The sequence below is a fragment of the Lepisosteus platostomus genome, chromosome 15 (assembly GCF_059453375.1).
Source record: "Lepisosteus platostomus isolate fLepPlt1 chromosome 15, fLepPlt1.hap1, whole genome shotgun sequence".
NCBI lineage: Eukaryota > Metazoa > Chordata > Actinopteri > Semionotiformes > Lepisosteidae > Lepisosteus > Lepisosteus platostomus.
Window position 1 is genome coordinate 5,928,117 of NC_142625.1, and position 19,528 is coordinate 5,947,644.

Here is a 19,528-nt window from a genome sequence, read left to right on the forward strand (position 1 = left end):
AGGCCTGGGTTCAAAGTCCATGATGGTGGGGGGCCGACTTGAGGCGGCAGAGGCAAGGGCGCATACCCACGTGAACCCGAGAGCGCTACAGTATAAAAGTGCGTATTAGCGTCAACGGTAGGCGATCATGACTGCCGCGGGTGTGAGCGCTCTATTATACCCCTAAGGGATTTGGGAGTTAGGGCGGCGGGGGGAGTCTGGTGAGGGCTGTGAGTCCAGCCGTGGCCGGGTGTCAGACTGGCTGTCCGGTCATCGGGCTTATACACTGCACAAGTGGGATTTCGAGGAACAGGACGCTGCTGCCCGATATGGACTGACAGCAAGGTCAATGACGGGTTCTGTTACATCTTAACATGTATAGACACATTGTCTAACTACGCCTGGGCTGTGCCACTGAAAACAAAGTCTGGAGGGGCTGTGACAGGGGCTTTCGAAATATACTTCAAGAGGGTTGCTCTCCTAAAAAGCTACAAACGGACAAGCAAAAAGAATTTCTTAACAGGACCTTCCAACATTTTCTCAAACGTGAGAATATTGAACATTTTGTTGCAGTCAGCGATGTGAAGGCGGCTAGTGTGGTACAGAGGTTTAACAGAACTATTACAACAAAAATGTGGAAGTACTTAACACACAAAAATAATACATAAGCCATGGGTACATCTGGGGGGAGAAGACCTGTTCTCAATCGGTAGTCAACTGGGGTGTCTGCATTTAAATCCACCAGCAAGTAACCGAAAGGTTTTTTAGAAGCATCCTCGAATGCTTCCAAAACAAATTTGGCCTTACTGGGGTACATCTGTCGGGACAGCATTGTAATCTGTAGTTTATCTCTAGGGTTTTTAAACAGCACCATGTACTTTGTATTTAATGTGATGGTTCTGCTTTTCCGGCCCTGACAAAACACATTTTGGACAATATACAAAATTAGTAGTTCAGGTGGGTAGCTGCGTCAGCATGCGTAGGCTGCAAAGGAACAAGTAATAGGTTTATATCCATGCTGAAAAAAAGAAGAGAGAAGTTTTCTCCCTTCTTTTTTTCAGCATGGAATAAACCTATTACTTGTTCCAATATACAAAATTGTTAAGGTTTCTGTGGTGTACGTATTTGCTAAAAGCCTCTTGTATCTCATTATTTTCACACGCAGACTCCATCAAATCATCAACTATAATCAAATTTACTTTATGAGGCAGCAGTAACTGATCGTCCGAAAACGACGCCGGTAGACCTTCTATAAATTGAATGTGTGGAGATTTTAACTCCGAGTAAAGAGGCCGCCAGCAGCTGTAACACCAGGCGACGTCAAAACGGCATCACACTCTCCAAGAGCTGTTTTATAAAATAACTTTTACCACAGTTCGAAGGTCTTGACAAAATGCATGAAAAGGGGTACTTTAACCTGACATCCATCATATTAATATCCATATGGCAGCGATGTAAAATTTTCCTGCAGCACCCGCTTGTCATACACCTCTCCGTTTTCTTTAATGTCCGGGTCTCGATGCACCAGTACTTTTTAACACACACAATCCCCGACTGCTGAATAGAAATGTGTTTAAATTCCATGCCCTCATCATACTGAACAATTCATCGGGGTTTCTCACAATGGTGGTCTGTGGTAAATTGGGTCTTTGCCCGTACTTGCCCCATAAACTGTTCAAGGCCATTTTTGAGAGCTGTCTTTTGGCCGGGTTCTTTTTAATGTTGTCAGGGTCCAAGCGGACACCCTCTTTTTCATAATACTCATTATACCTTTGCTGTGTCTCGGCATCAGTACGCCACACTGGAAACCCCGCAGCTTCTGGTTTTCCTTTCAGATGCAGTTTGATGTAGTCGGAAAAAAAGATTGTGTGAGGACTCGTCAAAATGCCAAATCTCGTAAATTTCACCCACCCTATACCCCAGATAGGGGGTATATTCCGGAGTGCACCACACGCCAGTCAACGCGCAGTCTTCATCACAGTGCGCACAGGGGCTGCTCTGTTTTGTTTCGGCACATGTGTGACACAGTGTGAACAAGTTTTTTGTCCATTTTGGTTGGAAGAACAGGAAAGTAGAACCGTCTGGGTGGGTAAACTTTCACCTTTGCTAAACAGAAATACCCTTTCAAATCTCCCCCCAAAAAGCGAATCGCGTGGTTGTAGGGGCTCTGGTAACTGAGCAGCTGTGAGAAATTTCCGCAAGTCTCCATTTTCAACAAGCATGTCTCTGAACTCGTGCTACTACAAAATACGCACATTAAAACCTCTCATTTTGAGAAAATCGTCTTTCTTTACAACCAGCCAAAAGTAGTATTTCTCACCGGATTAAAATCATTTTCACCATAACAAACACTACACCCGTGAAAAAAGCACCCCTTGAACTCAAAAGCAGTCTGCACTCCGTCAATTCCAGCATAACCATGCAGAAAATAAGGCCGACCTCAAACTTGCCAGGTGTGGTTAATGCGTGTTGAATCTTAATGTGCTCTGTGTGTTCGATGTACATAAGCCACTGAATGTTGGGTGTAGAAAATTGTTTTTGCTGGTGGTGGTAATTATCTGGGGGCAGTAATGCGATCATCTCTTCCTGTAAAAACACAAGTCTGAAAGTGGCCATGCACACGCTAGCGATGGTCACAAACTGGAAGGGGTCAATGCACACCACGCACACATGGCCCTACTCTGTCTGGTCATGACCTCGTCCCTGAACCTGACACAACCTTCTCTTAGAACTGCAACCTCCTGCCGGCAGTACTGCTTCAGTTCAGCCTGCAAGTTAAACACATTCCCCTTACATTCTTCAACCCATTCAAAAAACTCGAATTTCTCCCTCAGCAGCGTATAGTTTACACTGTAAACGTCTGGCAGCGGCATCGGTCCTGCATATTTTTGATTTTTTGAAGTTTCATCAAATGTGGAAAATGCCCCTTAGCCCCTGGGGAACCCATGGCTAATAAGGTCATTTGCTTAATTTCATGAGGTGAAAGTTTAGAGAATCGATAAATCTGATGTTCAGAGCTTTTACGGTCATGCACATTATTGTACCACCCTGATTAATTAGTTCAACGTCCACCTTTTCGTCTAGTAGCTGTCGGATTACTAGGCAATTGTGCCTAGTAATCCCTTTCCATTGTGCGATATGAAAGTATAGTTTTTGAAACAACCATCAATAAATTTACGCACAAAATCCTTTAAACAAGTTTCACCATAACATTCCCAGCTTCGTTTATTGTTAATATGAAGGGCATAAAGGTCATTTGGAATGTGTGTCCCTGTTTCTTGCATGCATTCAAAGTCAGAAAAAAATGTACTTGTTTGAAATTTTGGGGTTGCCCAAAGGCTGTATGTAGCACAAGTGCCTGTCAGGGGTGTCGATGATGATGTTACACAGCAAGCCAAGTTTCTCTTTACATTTCTCACAGAAGGACCTGCTCTCACACTTACCGACACCTGTCGCCACATTCTGAAAGTAATGAGTCAAACCCTGAGTCTTTGAGTCTGTGAAAGACTTTACAGACAGGGCAATTCTGAATTTCTGCCTCAATTTCGCAACACTGGGGATCTAAACATGTTTTACAAGATTTAACGCATGCGTGCACGTTTTTGTGGCTATAGGTGGCATGGCACTGACTGCAAAAATACGCTGAACCCACAAAAGCTTTAATATTTAAAACCCCGTTGAAATGATCTTCATGCAGTAGAAAAAAAAGTATTTTCAATTCTGGTGGCGTGGGGCCCGATGTAAAATATTTCCACTCGCCCTGATCATGGTACAAAATTTTAATGACCACCTTTAAATGCTTTTCAAAAGCTGCAATATCTGACAAGCCAATTTTTACGATTCTCTGAAAAACCCAACTCGTTGTGTAATCGTTTAGCCCCCTGCAACATTTCCCTATCACTACAACCAGTATTCATCATTACCCTACTGTACAGAACAGATTTAAATCTTCTGCGGGCAGCCCCCTGCAGATTCCAAACTATCATAACTTCTAATCTGAGGCTGCTGTCTGTGAGAACTTCTGTGTGGCTCTGTAAGAGATCCGAGATGGGGTTTAAAAAATCAGTAGCATTTAATTCTCCGGGGCGTCTTCTGAGCGAGAACAACGGCGAGAACAACCCGCCAGAAGACAAACGCAACTGTACAAAATAATTCAGCCCTACGCTTGGCGAAAGTTCATCCAATATTCTCTGGACTGCACCACGCACAGCATCTATAGCTTGTACATACGAGTCTATCCTGTCAAGATGAACAAAACGAAATTCTTCATAGTGTTGCTTTAAAATGATTATACGGTCTATCACAACTACGCACACGTTCCAGGAAAACTAAGGGGGTCTCTATTCGCATCGCCACCGCCGCCAACCTGATTCTCAGCGTTCATCACAACCGGCTCTCGGTTTTCAAAGTTACTGTTCTCAGGTTCAACTGCCCCGACCCTGAGCATTACATTAGTTTCTACCCCAGCATTCTCATTGTGTGGCTCCGGTTGGCCCTGGGAAATCCTGGTGCCTCTCTCCGAATCTTTTGTGTCTCAACAAAGATGCCTTTGTAAGTTAATTTCTTTTATTAACATACAAACGCTTGATGTTAGTAAGGGGTCGGTCTCTTAACCACTTCTTAGACTGCATGTTTAGTCATTTAGAGACACCGGGGGTCTGCATCATTGAACCATAAAATAGCATTGCCAGGTCGCGAAATCCCGACTTTAGAGCTGTATCCTCTGAAGAAGTTATGCCAAAAAGGAAAGTGGTCAAAGACTGGATAGGTTTGGGTAGAACAGATTGTATATCTGCAAAAACAGCTTTTAGGTGTTCTAAATCTCTCTTTTTATCCATTTCATTAGTGCTCGCCTTAGCTACTAACTGAGCTATGTTGCTCGCACAATTTATCACAGTTCCACTCGACAAGACTCTAAACGCATTATTAGTTCTTTCCAAAGGTTTGGCACCCGTTGATCTGGACAGCGTTTTAACTGCAACTTTCCAAGCGGAAATGCACTCCGCTGGAACTACCGTCGCGCGAAGATGCCGCGTCTGTGTGAATAAAAAATGAAAGGCGGATTAAGGATTAGTCCGCAATACTGAATATCTCAAACATAGAAAACTATGTTAACTAGGAACATTTAATGAATTAACATTCCACTAAAAGAAGTAACTGTTGAAGACATATGACGCAAAGTTCATATTTGTTTTTGGACAACCTTTTATTTGTAACCGCTGAAATAAAGTGGTTCACGTTACACCTTGACACCGCTTAAAATATATCAACCCTTTGTCGCGGGTGTGCTACGTCTTGCGTTCTGTGTTTTGTTTACGGTATTTGAAGTCTCTGTCTGCACGTCTACTTGATTTTCTGATGGTGTGGCGTCATTACGGTTGAGAAAAAAAGGGCAATCACGAAAAGGCTACAAATGACCAAAAATAGAAAACTGGTGTAAATCTGATTTTTTTTTAATCCGTTAAATTCACCTGTAATCGTGATCGATACAAATATGTTTTATAACAACTCTTGACTAATACCAACACTCTCTCACAGATGTTTTGGAAATGCTCCCCTTCTCCTCAGGATTTCTGTGGACAACGGCCCGAGTTTCCACACGATTTTGAGGAGGTGTTGAAAAAACCCCAAGCGGGGTTTTTTAAACCTGTACCGACCCGGACCGTGACATCGCCTGAGAGTAGATAACACATGATGGTGAGGAGAAAGCTACAGCCAATGGGCTAACTTCAAGACCCGCTCAGACGTAAAGCGTTATTCAAAACAGCATCGTGATCATTACCCACCGGCGCTGGAGCGAACCGATGAAGCCGATCGCTTGACTCCCGCCGAGCCTGCTGGCTGTGGCGGCTGGGCATCCGGAGCACCTGATGGGAGAGAGGGGGTAGATGTGCTCACTAGCAACGGTATTAAGTTCTGTACAGCTGGCGTTTGCGACGCCGTTTATGTTGGCTTCAGTCATTAGCGCACATCCAGACTCAGAGCATAAAGCGTTATTCAAAAGAGTGTCGTAATTCTGACTCACTTGTGCTAGTGAGTTCTAACAACGTTGCCCCGTCGAGCTTGATTGTTTTTTTAAAAAAATATTTATGCTTAACAGAATAACAGAAATTACAATAGAGACAAGAGTACATATAACAATTCAAGACAAAAAGATCGTCAGGGGTACATATTACTACAGAAATTCAAGTTATGAAAAAAGATTAAACAAATTAAATAAAAATAATGTCCGCACCGCTTTCATATTTTTGCACTTTAAAATAGTCTGCAAATACTCCCTTCCATCCATTTTAAAATGCTCAAACACAGGGTACTTCCCAGACCACTTTTGTGTATATTGTATTTTGTGTATATAATAACGTGCCAGTATAACAATTAAATTTATTACAAATGAAATTTTAATATTGTTTTCGATGGGGCTGAAACTTAACATAACATCTTTTTCATCAAAACAAGTATCAATATTGGTTTCTTTTTAATATAAGTCTGCAACTCTTTTTACCCTGGGGCATAACCAAAACAAATGCTGAATAGTTTCAGGGCTATTGTCACAAAAAACACATTTGTCATCAATATTAATTTTAAATTGCTGGGTAACGGGAGTCTTAACTGGGTAAATTCGATGAATTATTTTGTATGAAACCTCCTTGACCTTATTGGTTATACAATATTTATTGGGCATCATTTGAATTTTTTTCCAATCAATGCGTTTTCCAAATGAGGAATTCCAATATATTGTAACCCGAAGTAAATTATCATTTTTCAACAGGGATCTGAAAAATTGGTTATAACATCCACAACTCAGAATGTCCTTTCCTTGTAGTCTAATGTGAGCTGTAAATTCTTCCAACTTTCTAAAGGAACCCCGTCAAGCTTGATGTCTGTGTCAGGAGTAGCGTGAAGCTAGCGACATTAAGCGACGTGAATATTTGAATGCGAATAAACTGAGATTTGCAGAGGACCTTCCCGCCGCGGACAGGAGCACCAGGAGCCAGCTGTGGCCCCAGGCTGAAGCTGCCAGAAGAGAGGGGAGCGAGGGTCTTTGTGGAGGGGAAGGAGATTCGCTGCCAGTGACAGCTCAGTTAATGATTATGTTCCATTATATTTGTTATAGCTGTCACAGTCGCTACTCCTCCTCTTAAGGGCGCTCCAGCCCTTCCTTGTTATACCTCATCCCCACACCTGTTCCTTATTCCAGCCCCTCTTCAGTTCCACCTTAAAAGCCAGACGCAGACATCACTCGAGGCTCCTCACTGAATCCCGTTTCGTGAGAGCCCGGGTCCTGCTGCGTCTGGCTTAGGGCTGGGCGATATGGCCAAAAACATTATCACAATAAAAATGTTCTTATCAGTCGATATCGATAATTATCACGATAAATGTCAAATCATTATTTCTTTCAAGTTTAAAGGCAGATTTTTTCTCCTGAGTAGAATTTGAAGAAACCAGACAGTTAATTGGTAAATTAAACAACTTTATTTTAAGAACACAACAAACACTTGCCAAACAGCAGAAACATTAAACAAATCTGAGGTAGAGAGTATTCAAGTCTTTTTTATGTCCAAATATTTTAATATTTAAATAATTAACAAAATAAATCTTAATAGAAAAATTAAATGCTGCAGTGTGATAAAACACACATAGAAGATGGCTCAGACAGACTGCAAAGTTTAAAGTGCTTTAAAGGATCATATCAGAAGTAGTGGCGAAGAATGGCACCGTTTGCAGCTGCCGCTCTACCATCTCCCTACACTCTGCATACAGCCGAGGAAGTGCAGTCAGTGCAAAATGTTTCCGACCAGGTAGCTCGTATCTGGGGTCAAGGACTCTGATAAGCTTCTTGAATCCCTCATTTTCGACAGTGCTAATGGGAAGCATGTCTTTTGCAATGCAATATGCAACTGCATTTGTGATGTCTTCTTGTCTTTTCGTTTTTTTGTCGTAAGGCACGGTGCTCGAAAATGATGCTACTATGGTTTGCTGCTGTGTAGTCACACTGAATACTGGGCTGGTGCTTATAGATGGTCCCATTCCACTAACAACACTAGTTTGTGACTGTAATTTTTTACTTTCTGCGTGTTCTAACGGGTGATGTTGTTTTAAATGGTGAAATAGGTTCGTGGTGTTGCCTGTCTTTGCTGGCACGGATCTGCGACACAGTTTGCAGTGCACGCTGCTCTGATTTATGTCTGATCATAAAAAGCCAAAATATCTCCAAATTACGGAAGATTAATGATCTTTTCTGTCAACTATGTCATTGTCCTTCGAGCTGGTCGTTGGCAGCACTACATTTGCTTCAGTGTCGCTCTTTTCTTCACTCTAACTACAATCCTGTCAGCCACCACCGTGTGGGTAAACACCACCACGTTAGCTGCCCGGTCTGCAACACACACACACATATCATGCGCAAAGCATAAACATATATATCGAACATTTATTGAACTTTTGTTAAAATTATATCGAGCACAATTATATCGCAATAATTATCGTTATCGAATTATCGCCCAGCCCTAGTCTGGCTCCGTTATGGTTTTAATCCCCCCCCCCCCCGCTGGTTCCGACCCGGTTCCCGTGTTTTAACCCCTGGATGGATCGCCTGGCTGTGGACTCTCGCTTCTTTTTTTGATACCCCCTTGGATTTTCTCATGGATTGTTCACCCCGGAATCACTACCCCTGGACACCTGCACCCCTTGGACACGCCCCCCTGTCTCCATACCCTCTCCTGCATGGCTTTTCCCCCAGTGTTCCCTCACTAATCCGGATCGTGTCATCTGCATAGGGCCCGGAAAGAACTGTTCGTGACAATAGCAGCAGATACTTAGTGTTGGTTTGGAATGTTGTGGTCCTGGCTCTTGAAAAGCTCAGTTAGATAATCTTAGAGTTATCTGCTTTTTTTATTTTTTCTATTAATACCAGAGGTATTCGAAGTGTTGTAAAAAGAAAGGTGATTTTTTTTGTAAATAATTAGTGCTGATTTTTATTTTATACAGGAGGACTGATTTCCTCTCTGGTTTTATAATTAATTTATTCTTGGATGGTGTGGAAAAGGATAAGAAAGGTAAATAACGCACATATATAATCTTTGTAAACCCCATTTTTTCTCTCCTTGTTTAGTTTTTTGGAAAGCAATGTTTGGAAAAAATAATTTGGAAGTTAGTTTGGACAACTCCTGATAGAAATTGTATTACAAATAAAGTTAAAGAGATATCGTTTAAAATTGTTCACAAGTTTTATCCAGTTAAAATCGCACTTTCTAAATCTAAGCATGAGCAGGATGATCTGTGTGTTTTTTGTCGGGCTGAAAGGGAATCTTTGGTGCAATTATTTGTAAGTTGTATATCTGTGAAGTTTTATTGGGAGGACTTGCAGAGTTCTGTTTGTAGGCATTTAAAGGCGTTTTTTAGATTTAAAGATTTTGATATTTTGTTGTACTAAGAAATAAAAGCATTTATAGTAAGTTAGTCATTCTGGGTACATTTCATATTTATAAATTAAAACGGTCCAATAATACTACCCTTTTTATTACTTTTAAGATGGATTTGAAATAATTATTTTAATTCTAAAAAAATTGAAAAGTGCAAAAGCAGGATAACATTTGACAAATGTAAAAGATAATTTGGTTATATAATTTACTTCATTATCTGTGGCAGTTGTTTTTTTCTGATTGTGTTTTTTTTGTACCGGTGTCTGCTCCTCTAGTTGTATTTGTATTTGTAAATTCTTTAGACATTTAATACAAATTAAAAAAAACTGATGCGAATGATCAGGAAGTGTATGTAAATAGCCGAATTTCAATCAAAATAAAATCCTTCTGCTGCCACAGTAGCGTATGACGTTATTTCTTCGTGTTGAACTGTAATTCCTCAAACATTCTGCCAAATTTTAAAGGGTACTTTTTTGAATTTTTAATCGCCTCCACTAATCCCCAGGTTGAACAGATCTAAGATTATTAGAAGTTTTTATTACTTTTACAGCACCTTTCTTGGTATATTTTTTTCCTTAGAAATGTTTTTTTCCTGTTCAATGAAAAAGGTTTTGATATGCAAGCTTTTAAAGGAGCTGTATCTGATATTTGTAATTAATAATAATAATTAATAATTGCTTACACTTATATAGCACTTTTCTGGACACTCCACTCAAAGCGCTTTACAGGTAATGGGGACTCCCCTTCACCACCACCAATGTGCAGCCCCACCTGGATGATGTGACAGCAGCCATAGTGCACCAGAACGCTCACCACACACCAGCTATCAGTGGAGAAGAGAGCAGAGTAATATAGCCAATTCATATATATGGGGATTATTAGGAGGCCATGATGGGAAAGGGCCAATTGGAAATTTGGCCAGGACGCAGGGGTTACACCCCTACTCTTTTCGAGAAACGCCCTGGGATTTTTAATGACCACGGAGAGTCAGGACCTCGGTTTTACGTCTCATCCGTAGATGAGGATGGCGCCTGTTTACAGTATAGTGTCCCTGTCACCGTACTGGGGCATTAGGACCCACATGGACCACAGGGTGAGCGCCCCCTGCTGGCCCCACTAACACCTCTTCCAGCAGCAACCTTAGTTTTTCCCAGGAGGTCTCACATCCAGGTACCGACCAGGCTCACACCTGCTTAGCTTTAGTGGGTTGCCAGTTGTGAGTTGCAGAGTGATATGGCTGCTGGCGGTATTAAATCAAATAATTTATATTTTATATAATTTATATTTTAATTCAATCACACCTGAAGAAGGCTCCACGGCCGAAACGTTGTGTTCTCTTTCTTCTTTTTTTCAGCATGGAATAAAACTATTACTTGTTCCTGGGCGGTTTAATTTTTGTCTGTAGCCATTTTTGTGGGAGAGGGGGATGCTGCATGTGACTGTGTGGTGAAATCGGTCCAAACTTTTCAAAGTTGGTTATGCTGTTACATGTACCTGATTTAAAAACATTACATTTAATATTTTTAATGTTTAAAAAACTACGTACACTGTGTAGAGAATTATTTTTTACAACCTAGCAGCTCCATCTGCAGAGACGTTGTCGGTAAAATTTACAGATCCAGCCCCACAATGTTCTTCTCAAAAGATAAAATAACCTTTACATTTTTTAATTCAATGTAATTTCTTTCCTTCACCCTGGGATTGCGTGTTAATATTTTTAATGTTTAAAGACATTACGTGCAGGGTGTAGAGAATTATTTTCAAACTTTTAAAAGATGGTTATATTGTTACAGGTCTCTGGTTTAAAAACATAACGTTTAATATTTTTAATGTTTAAAAATTGCATACACTGTATAGAGAATTATAATAAAACTTTCATATCCTTGCAGTTTCAACTGTTGAAACGTTATCATTAAAATTTAAAGATCCACCCCCACAATGTTCTTCTCAAAAGATAAAATAACTTTTACATATTTTATTTAATTTCTGTTCTTTACCCACATCACAGGGGTCTGGGGTTGCGCGTTAATATTTTTAATATTTAAAGACATTACATTCAGGGTGTGGAGAATTATTTTCAGACTTTTATAGCCTCCTATCCATTCTGAAATGTGATTCTGGTCATGAGGAAATGTCAACACCTGACGATGAAGAGTCGCTACAAGAGGTAAATATCTTATTTTAAGTAAAAAAGCAAACTAACGACTACTTTTTTTTAAACATTCATTTTCTTTTATCCTTTAATAGAATAATGAAGAGGTCCACGCAGCAATCTTCAAACTACCATCAAGATTGAATGTTTCATGTCTGTGTATGTGTGTTCGCAATAATGTGAATAAAGACGCTGGTCAACCTAGTTTAGCTAACGAGGACCCCAATGCGACTTCTGCTATGGACCAGGTTGTAAAGTCGGTTGTTTGTTGCATCTTCAGCCACTGTTTATGGGGTGTTCTGATTGATGAATGCGAAGCCTGTTTGATTAATCATCCAGGTCAGCTGGGGCACTCATGCTTGACTGTCAGGTACGAAGATGTGTCAATTGCAGCGTTAGAAATTTATGTCTCTCAGTTCAGCCCGAATTTCAGCAACTGTTCTGTATGTCGCACAAGCCCTGGGTACATTTACTATTACGCAGGATACTGACGGGGTATAAGGCAGTTGTTAAAAAATATAAATGACGACCGATCACCACGCCCCTATACTAACTTGAAAATGTAGATGAAATAAAATACTAGACGATACCTTTTTAACAGAAAGAAAAAAGATCTAAGTAAAACCAGGGGGTGTGAAATATTTGCATTGTGAATAGAGAATAGATTGAGGAATATCGATTGTATACACAAGAATTCTTACAAAGAGTTCTTTATATTCGCCTTTCTACAAACCTGGAAATGAAAATCAAAGAGCCAAAGGCTAATGTCCTCAACTTTGTAAAGAGTCTGAGGTATATGTAAATAACATGAGTGAAATCACTTCAAATCTGCTGTTTTCAGATGGGAAACTAAAACCTGGTGCTAACCGCGGGGTCTATTCCAAAATACAACGTGTTTTTGCATAGAATGTGGTAACACCGTACCACCGATCACCCAAGCAAATTTCTTTGCCCCGATGGACAGAGTAGCGCAGATACAGTAGGTGTTCACGGCTATAGAAGTGGAGAGAGAAAGGGTGTTATAATGCTTTTTCAGATGCAGCAGAGTTTTTGAGCCATGTTGGAATAGTAGCTACAGGTACTGAACTAATTTTCCGCACCAACATTTAATTGTAGATTGCAACCAGGAGCCTGTAACATCTGTAAAAAGTTTAAAAGTGTGTACTGGGGTGTTTTTTGTCTCTGTGCTTTTGTATTTGAAAAGCTGCTGCTGAAATAAAGTGGTTCACATTTCACATGCTGGTTGTCCTGCGAGTTCCTTCCGGGACACTTCACTCGGTCAGTGTGTGTGTTACTCGGCCATCTGATAGGCCTGCTATCAGAACAAGACAAGCGCCAGGGTCACAGCCCCTCCAGACTTGGTTTTCAGCGGCACAGCCCAGGCGTATTTAGACAGCATGTCTATACATGTTAAGATGTAACAGAACCCGTCATTGACCTCGCTGTCAGTCCATATCAGGCAGCAGCGTCTTGTTCCTCTGAAATCCCACTTGTGCAGTGTATAAGCCCGCTGACCGGACAGCCAGTCTGCCACCCGGCCACGGCTGGACTCACAGCCCTCACCAGACTCCCCCCGCCGCCCTAACTCCCCCATCCCTTAGGGGTATAATAGAGCGCTCACACCCGCGGCAGTCACTATCGCCTACCGTTGACGCTAATACGCACTTTTTTACATATATTTATAAAACGAGGGGCACCGCGGTGGCGGACATTTGGACCCAGAGGCACCGGACCATTCGGGAAGGCGGGACATCACAATTCGATTCAATTCAGTTCAAGATGCTTTATTGGTATGACCGATGGGTACAGTCAGTGTTGCCAAAGCAAATAGGAATAAAATTAACATGAAACAAAACAAAAAATAAAAATAAAATAAACGACATATTATAGACATTTACAACTGTTGTGTATCTTAATAAAGAGCCGTTCTTATATTATTTTAACTATTTTATTAACTACACAGATCACGCCCTTACACCATATAGTCCCGCCTTCTACTCTCCCGTTCTGTTGTCTTGCCATGTCTACTCACTATACTACATCCCTTCCTTTGTTATTTTTAAAGTCCATAACTTTACCATACAATTGTAGCAATTCTATATCAACACACAGTAAACGGTTATTAACTATTACAACAAAATGCATGTAAAACCTTCCATTTCTGTTCAACACATTCAACTTTTTTTTACAACTATTTCTATGCGTACCAACTCAAATTTTAATTCATTCACAAAAGCATCAACAGATTCGTCCTGAGACTGAGTTCTCTGCCTAAATTTATTCCGTTCCAAAACCACATTTCTCCGCGGTGTAAAGTAAGCGTCTAAGGCAGCTACAGTCTGTTCATATGTACCTTTTTCTCCAGGGAGGTTGGCGAAAATCCGCTGCACGGGAGCCCCGATACAGTAATGTAGCCCGTCTCACGGCATCCGGAGCTTCTGTAGATCCACTGGCAATTTAAAAAAAATGTACGACTCCATCCATATCTTGTATTCCGTATACAAATCCGGAGCTCCGAGGTTCAGTGGAAGCGGTGGAGAGAGCTGGTCATAAGCAAAGCTTCTCGGCGCGGCGGCCATATCTTCCACAGCGCAAGCTAAACGAACAGTCCGAAAATTCAAAAGTTCATTTCTTCCAGCAAGAGAACTAAATCTGCAGTGTTCTGCTCGCTTTGAGTTCGTCAAGCACTCATCTCTCGTCGCCATAAATGTTGTGTATCTTAATAAAGAGCCGTTCTTATATTATTTTAACTATTTTATTAACTACACAGATCACGCCCTTACACCATATAGTCCCATCTTCTACTTTCCAGTTCTGTTGTCTCGCGATGTCTACTCACTATACTACAACAACAAAGACATATCATAAAATATTTATATATACTGTAAGCATATGGAGCATTATTGGGAGACAGACTCACTGTTCCTCAGGCTGGGACAGGAGATCACATACTGGACTGCCAGTTCAACTGAGTTCCCCCCTCCCTCTCCCAGTAGGATTGGGACCCGTTGCGACTCTGGCAGGTGTGGGAACTCTGGGACTAGATTTCTGAATTTAGGGAAGAATGTTTCTCTAATCCCAGAGTATGTGTCACAGTGCAGTAGGAAGTGCACCTCTGTCTCCATTTCTCCCCACTGGCAGTGGGAGCACAGCCTGTCCTCTCTGGGCAGCCAAGTCTGCCTGTGTCGCCCAGTTTCTATGGCCAGGCTGTGGTCACTGAGCCTGTACTTCGTCAGGGTCTGTTTCTTTTTGCTGTTTCTTATCTTGGTCAAATATTCGGCTAGTGTGTATTGTCTGTTTGGGCTTCGGTAGCATTCCAGTTTATGTTGTGTTTGTGTGTGTGTGTCCCAGTGTGTGAGATATTGCTGTTTGATCTGTGTTGTGATGTGGTTGAGTGAGAATTGTGGTGCTCTAGCAGTGCTGTCCTGATGTTGGTTGTGTGTTGTGTGTATTGTGCTGTGGTTGAGTCTGAGTTGTGGTGCTCTAGCAGTGCTGTCTTGAGCCTGGCTGGTGTCGGTGTGGCTCAGGTTAGTGAGCCTCAGGACCAGCTGGCTCAGGGGGCTCTGTTTTGGGTTCAGCTCTTGGCTCAGCAGGGCTTTGTGGTGGTAGGAATTTTGGTCGCTGTTTTTTAGGTGTAGCCAATACTTTAATATTCTTTTCTGTATGTTTATCAATAGTGGGTACTGGCCTAATTCGGCCTTTTGGTCGCTGTTTTTTAGGTGTAGCCAATACTTTAATATTCTTTTCTGTATGTTTATCAATAGTGGGTACTGGCCTAATTCGGCCCTGCACCCGTTGTTAGGTGTTTTTCTCCGCACACGGAGGATGTTTCTACAGATCTCCATGTGCAGAGTTTCTGTGGGGTGTTTGTCCCATTTAGTGTAATCCTGGTCTGTGAGGAGACCCCACACTTCACTGCCGTATAGGGCAATGGGTTGGATTACACTCTGAAATATTTGAGTCAGATTCTTGTTGGTGGGTTGATGTTGAAGAGCCTCCTTCTTATTGCGTAGAATGCCCTGAGTGCCTTCTCCCTCAGTGCCTTCACTGCCAGGTCAAAACTCCCAGATAAACTGATGGTGAGACCGAGATATGTGTAGATGGATGTGTGCTCCAATGTGTTGTTGTTGAGTGTGAATTATACCTGTTTCCCTGAGGTCTGGCTTTCTTCTGGAAAACCATAACTCTGGTCTTGTCCAGATTGACTGGCAGTGCCCAGGTCAGACAGTACTGCTCCAACAGTGCCAGGTTCTGCTGCAGCCCCTGTTCTGTGGGCGACAGCAGGACCAGGTCATCTGCATAGAGCAGGAACTTGATTTCTGTGTCGTGTAGTGTGAGACCAGGAGCTGCAGACTGCTCCAACATTCCTGCTAATTCGTTGATATAGATATTGAACAGTGCTGGGCTCAGGCTGCAGCCCTGCCTCACCCCACGGCCTTGGGTGAAGAATTTGGTCCTTTTGTTTCCAATTTTCACTGCACATTTGTTCTCTGAATACATTGATTTAATTATGTCGTACGCTTTGCCCCCTATGCCACTTTGGAGTAGTTTATAAAACAATCTTTCATGCCAAATCGAGTCAAATGCTTTTTTGAAATCGACAAAGCAGGCAAAAATTATGAACCAGAACTCATAACGACACACTATTGACTCAGGAGGAGGCGGGACATCCCGCACATAATAGTCTCCCATTGGTTGAAAAAGGGTCAAAAAGATTGATGGAAGGTATCAGTTCTCACTACCCCTGCGCCAGCAAGGTGTGTCCGGTGTGCAGGCGGCCCATCCAGGCTGTGGTCTTCACCTGCTGCACCTAAGAGGACGCCTCAGTGAGCTGAAGTCCTCTCAGGGTCTGGGAGAGGCTTGAGTTCATGTAGATGTACATAGAGTTTTTGGTTAGTGTAAAACTTTGATCGACAAAGTTATGGTTTACAAACAAACATAGTTCTGTAAGACTCCTCTCATGGCTCTGAGAAATGAAACTGGAAATGTCTTTATTTTAATAAAAAGGACACATTTTAATGATTGGTTAGTAACAGTTTGTTGTCATGTTGTACAAAATCAGACAGTTTAGACCAGAGGTGTCCAAAATATGGCCCGCGGGTCATGTGCGGCCCGCGCCTGTCACTGAAACGAGTTAATTTAGAACTATAATTCGATTTGGCCCGATGTTAAGTTAAAAATGCAGTTCCTATTTTGAACACCAGGTGCCGCCATCACCTAAAATCAAATCTCAAAACTTATTAGCTGCTGAAGCCCTAATGGCACAAATGGCAGAGGGAGAGATGAGATGTCTTTTCTTTTTTGACGGACCTGCACAAACAATGTGCACCGATGCTCGTGAAGAACACTGCACCTGCCCCCCAGATAAGGAGACGATGGGAAGGCGGATAAATTCCTCTAAAAAAACAACATCAGGACTGTTTGGTTGCTTTGGTCCTGCACAACTTATCTAAATCACAAAAAAGGTCACACTTTGGACATAGTCATTATAAATGACTCTTTTGCTATCTTTCTGATCACTCTTCTCCTTGTTCTAAAATTTCCTGTTTCACTCTCTTCAACTTTATGTGCTGTAAGCTTTTGCAATTAGCAACCTTTTCTGGTTTTGCTCTCTCTTAATTGCCTTGCTTTCCTATCTCTGATATTGTGGATGACAATATGCAAATGTTTAATGTTTAACTTTTATTACAAAAACATACTGTATTTAATAGTTTATGTTTGATTCCTAAAAGTACTCTTGCAATTTACTGTTGTAATTTCTGATTATTACAGTAAATTAAAACCCTCACCTCACTGCAGTAGGAATCAAACAAGAAGCCAGTACAGTCTCGCGGCACACACACCTGCACACACATCTGATTTTATCCCTCTCAAGTTTGTTGATAAACTGGCCGAGATGAGTATTCATTTGCATTATTGGCTACTGGACATTCTCGCTGACATGAAGCAGTGGTGAAACTGAAGGATGCCATCTCTCAGCCTCTCACCCAGGGCACCAGTGCTGCTCAGTCCTTTCTCCATTGTATACAGGGAGAGTAAACAGAACAGCTAGAGAGGGCAGTGTATATCGTCTCTAAAACTCACCTTCCCTCTGTGGATTCACTCTATATCTCTAGACTGAAACACAAAGCTCTAAAGATCTGCACCAACTGCTCCTACCCTGCCCAGCCTCTGTTCACTCTCCTCCTCTCTCTCTCTCTAAACACTTAGGTCTGTTAAGATAAGGAGCTTCTGTAGCAGCACCTGCCCGGAGGCTGTGAGGTGTGTGAACGCAGTTATAGAATGTAGATTAAATAAATACATTACTGGACTGTGTTAGGGTAGTATGTGATGTGGGGATATTATTATTTGTTTTGTGTTGTATATTGTACTGATGTCTTTTGCTTGCATGAGCTGACCAAACCAGACCCGATGCCAATATGTGTTACGTAATAGAAGTGTTGAACTTGAAAAACTGTAGAGCAAGCAACAACACAGAGCTTTGCATAAAATTCCATGAGACAATATTAAAACAAAAGCCAGTTTCAGTCTATTTTATTTTCCTGGGGAATAAAGCCAGTTGCTGGTTATGTTTTCAACCAGGCCCAGGCTCCATCCAAAAATGGTATCTTCAATAAAGCCCAAATCCCTGTGGGCATCTCTAATCCATCCTGCTGGAGAGGAGGCCCAGTTTTCCGCAGTAATACTGGGTTACTGGGAGACAGGCCAGTTCGGCCCAAATCAGTGCCCAGTGTCTCCTGTCAATACCATAGTGGGATCCCATGACTGAGATTCTACAAGGATCCCTCTGGTGTGCAACATATGAATGGGGACTTTTGACCAGTATGAATGAAGCGAGCCACACCAGAGGAGCTGAGGATGGCCTCTCGCCAGGCCAGGAAGGACATGTTGAATCGCCTGAGGAAGGGGCAGATCATGGATTACATTGAGTTTGTGTTCAATGAGGCGAATAGGAAACTGGCTGTGAGCCTGCTGGAGTCCTTTAGTTTATTTTCAAAGCTTTGTTTGCAATATAGGATTCACATTTTAGGTAAAGGTATATTAAATGTGTCTACCGTGTTCCAGATGCCCAGAGCAGGCGCCTGCTGTCCAGCAGGAACAGAAGCCACAGGCTCCTCTGGAGACTGAAGCAGACGAGAAAGATGAAGGGAATGTTGGAAACCTAAAAAGCTAATCATCAGGAATAGGACTTCTTTCTGTACCTGCAAGTTCTTGAGCATTCCTAGCTGAACTCAGGAGTTTACACTTGAGCCATTAATAATAATAATTGCTTAGACTTATATAGCACTTTTCTGGACACTCCACTCAAAGCGCTTTACAGGTAATGGGGACCCCCCTCCACCACCACCAATGTGCAGCCCCACCTGGATGATGCGACAGCAGCCATAGTGCACCAGAACACTCCCCACACATCAGCTATCAGTGGAGAGGAGAGCAGAGTGATGAAGCCAGTTCATAGATGGGGATTATTAGGAGGCCATGATTAGTAAGGACCAATGGGAAATTTGGCCAGGACACCGGGGTTACACCCCTACTCTTTTCGAGAAACGCCCTGGGATTTTTAATGACCACAGAGAGTCAGGACCTCGGTTTTACATCTCATCCGAAGGACAGCGCCTGTTTACAGTACAGTGTCCCCGTCACCGTACTGGGCATTAGGACCCACACGGACCGCAGGGTGAGCGCCCCCTGCTGGTCCCACTAACACCTCTTCCAGCAGCAACCTTTGTTTTTCCCAGGAGGTCTCCCATCCAGGTACTGACCAGGCTCATGCCTGCTTAGCTTCAGTGGGTTGCCAAGGGTGAGTTGCAGAGTGATATGGCTGCTGGCCATTCAATTTACAGTTTACTTTTCAATTTGGATGAACATGTGATTAGACCTTCTTCAGGTGTGTGGGAAAGAGAGGGCAGTAACAGGCCAACAGGAGAGAACAGGAAGAACAGTGGTCAGAGCAGGTGAGAAAGAGTGTCCTGGG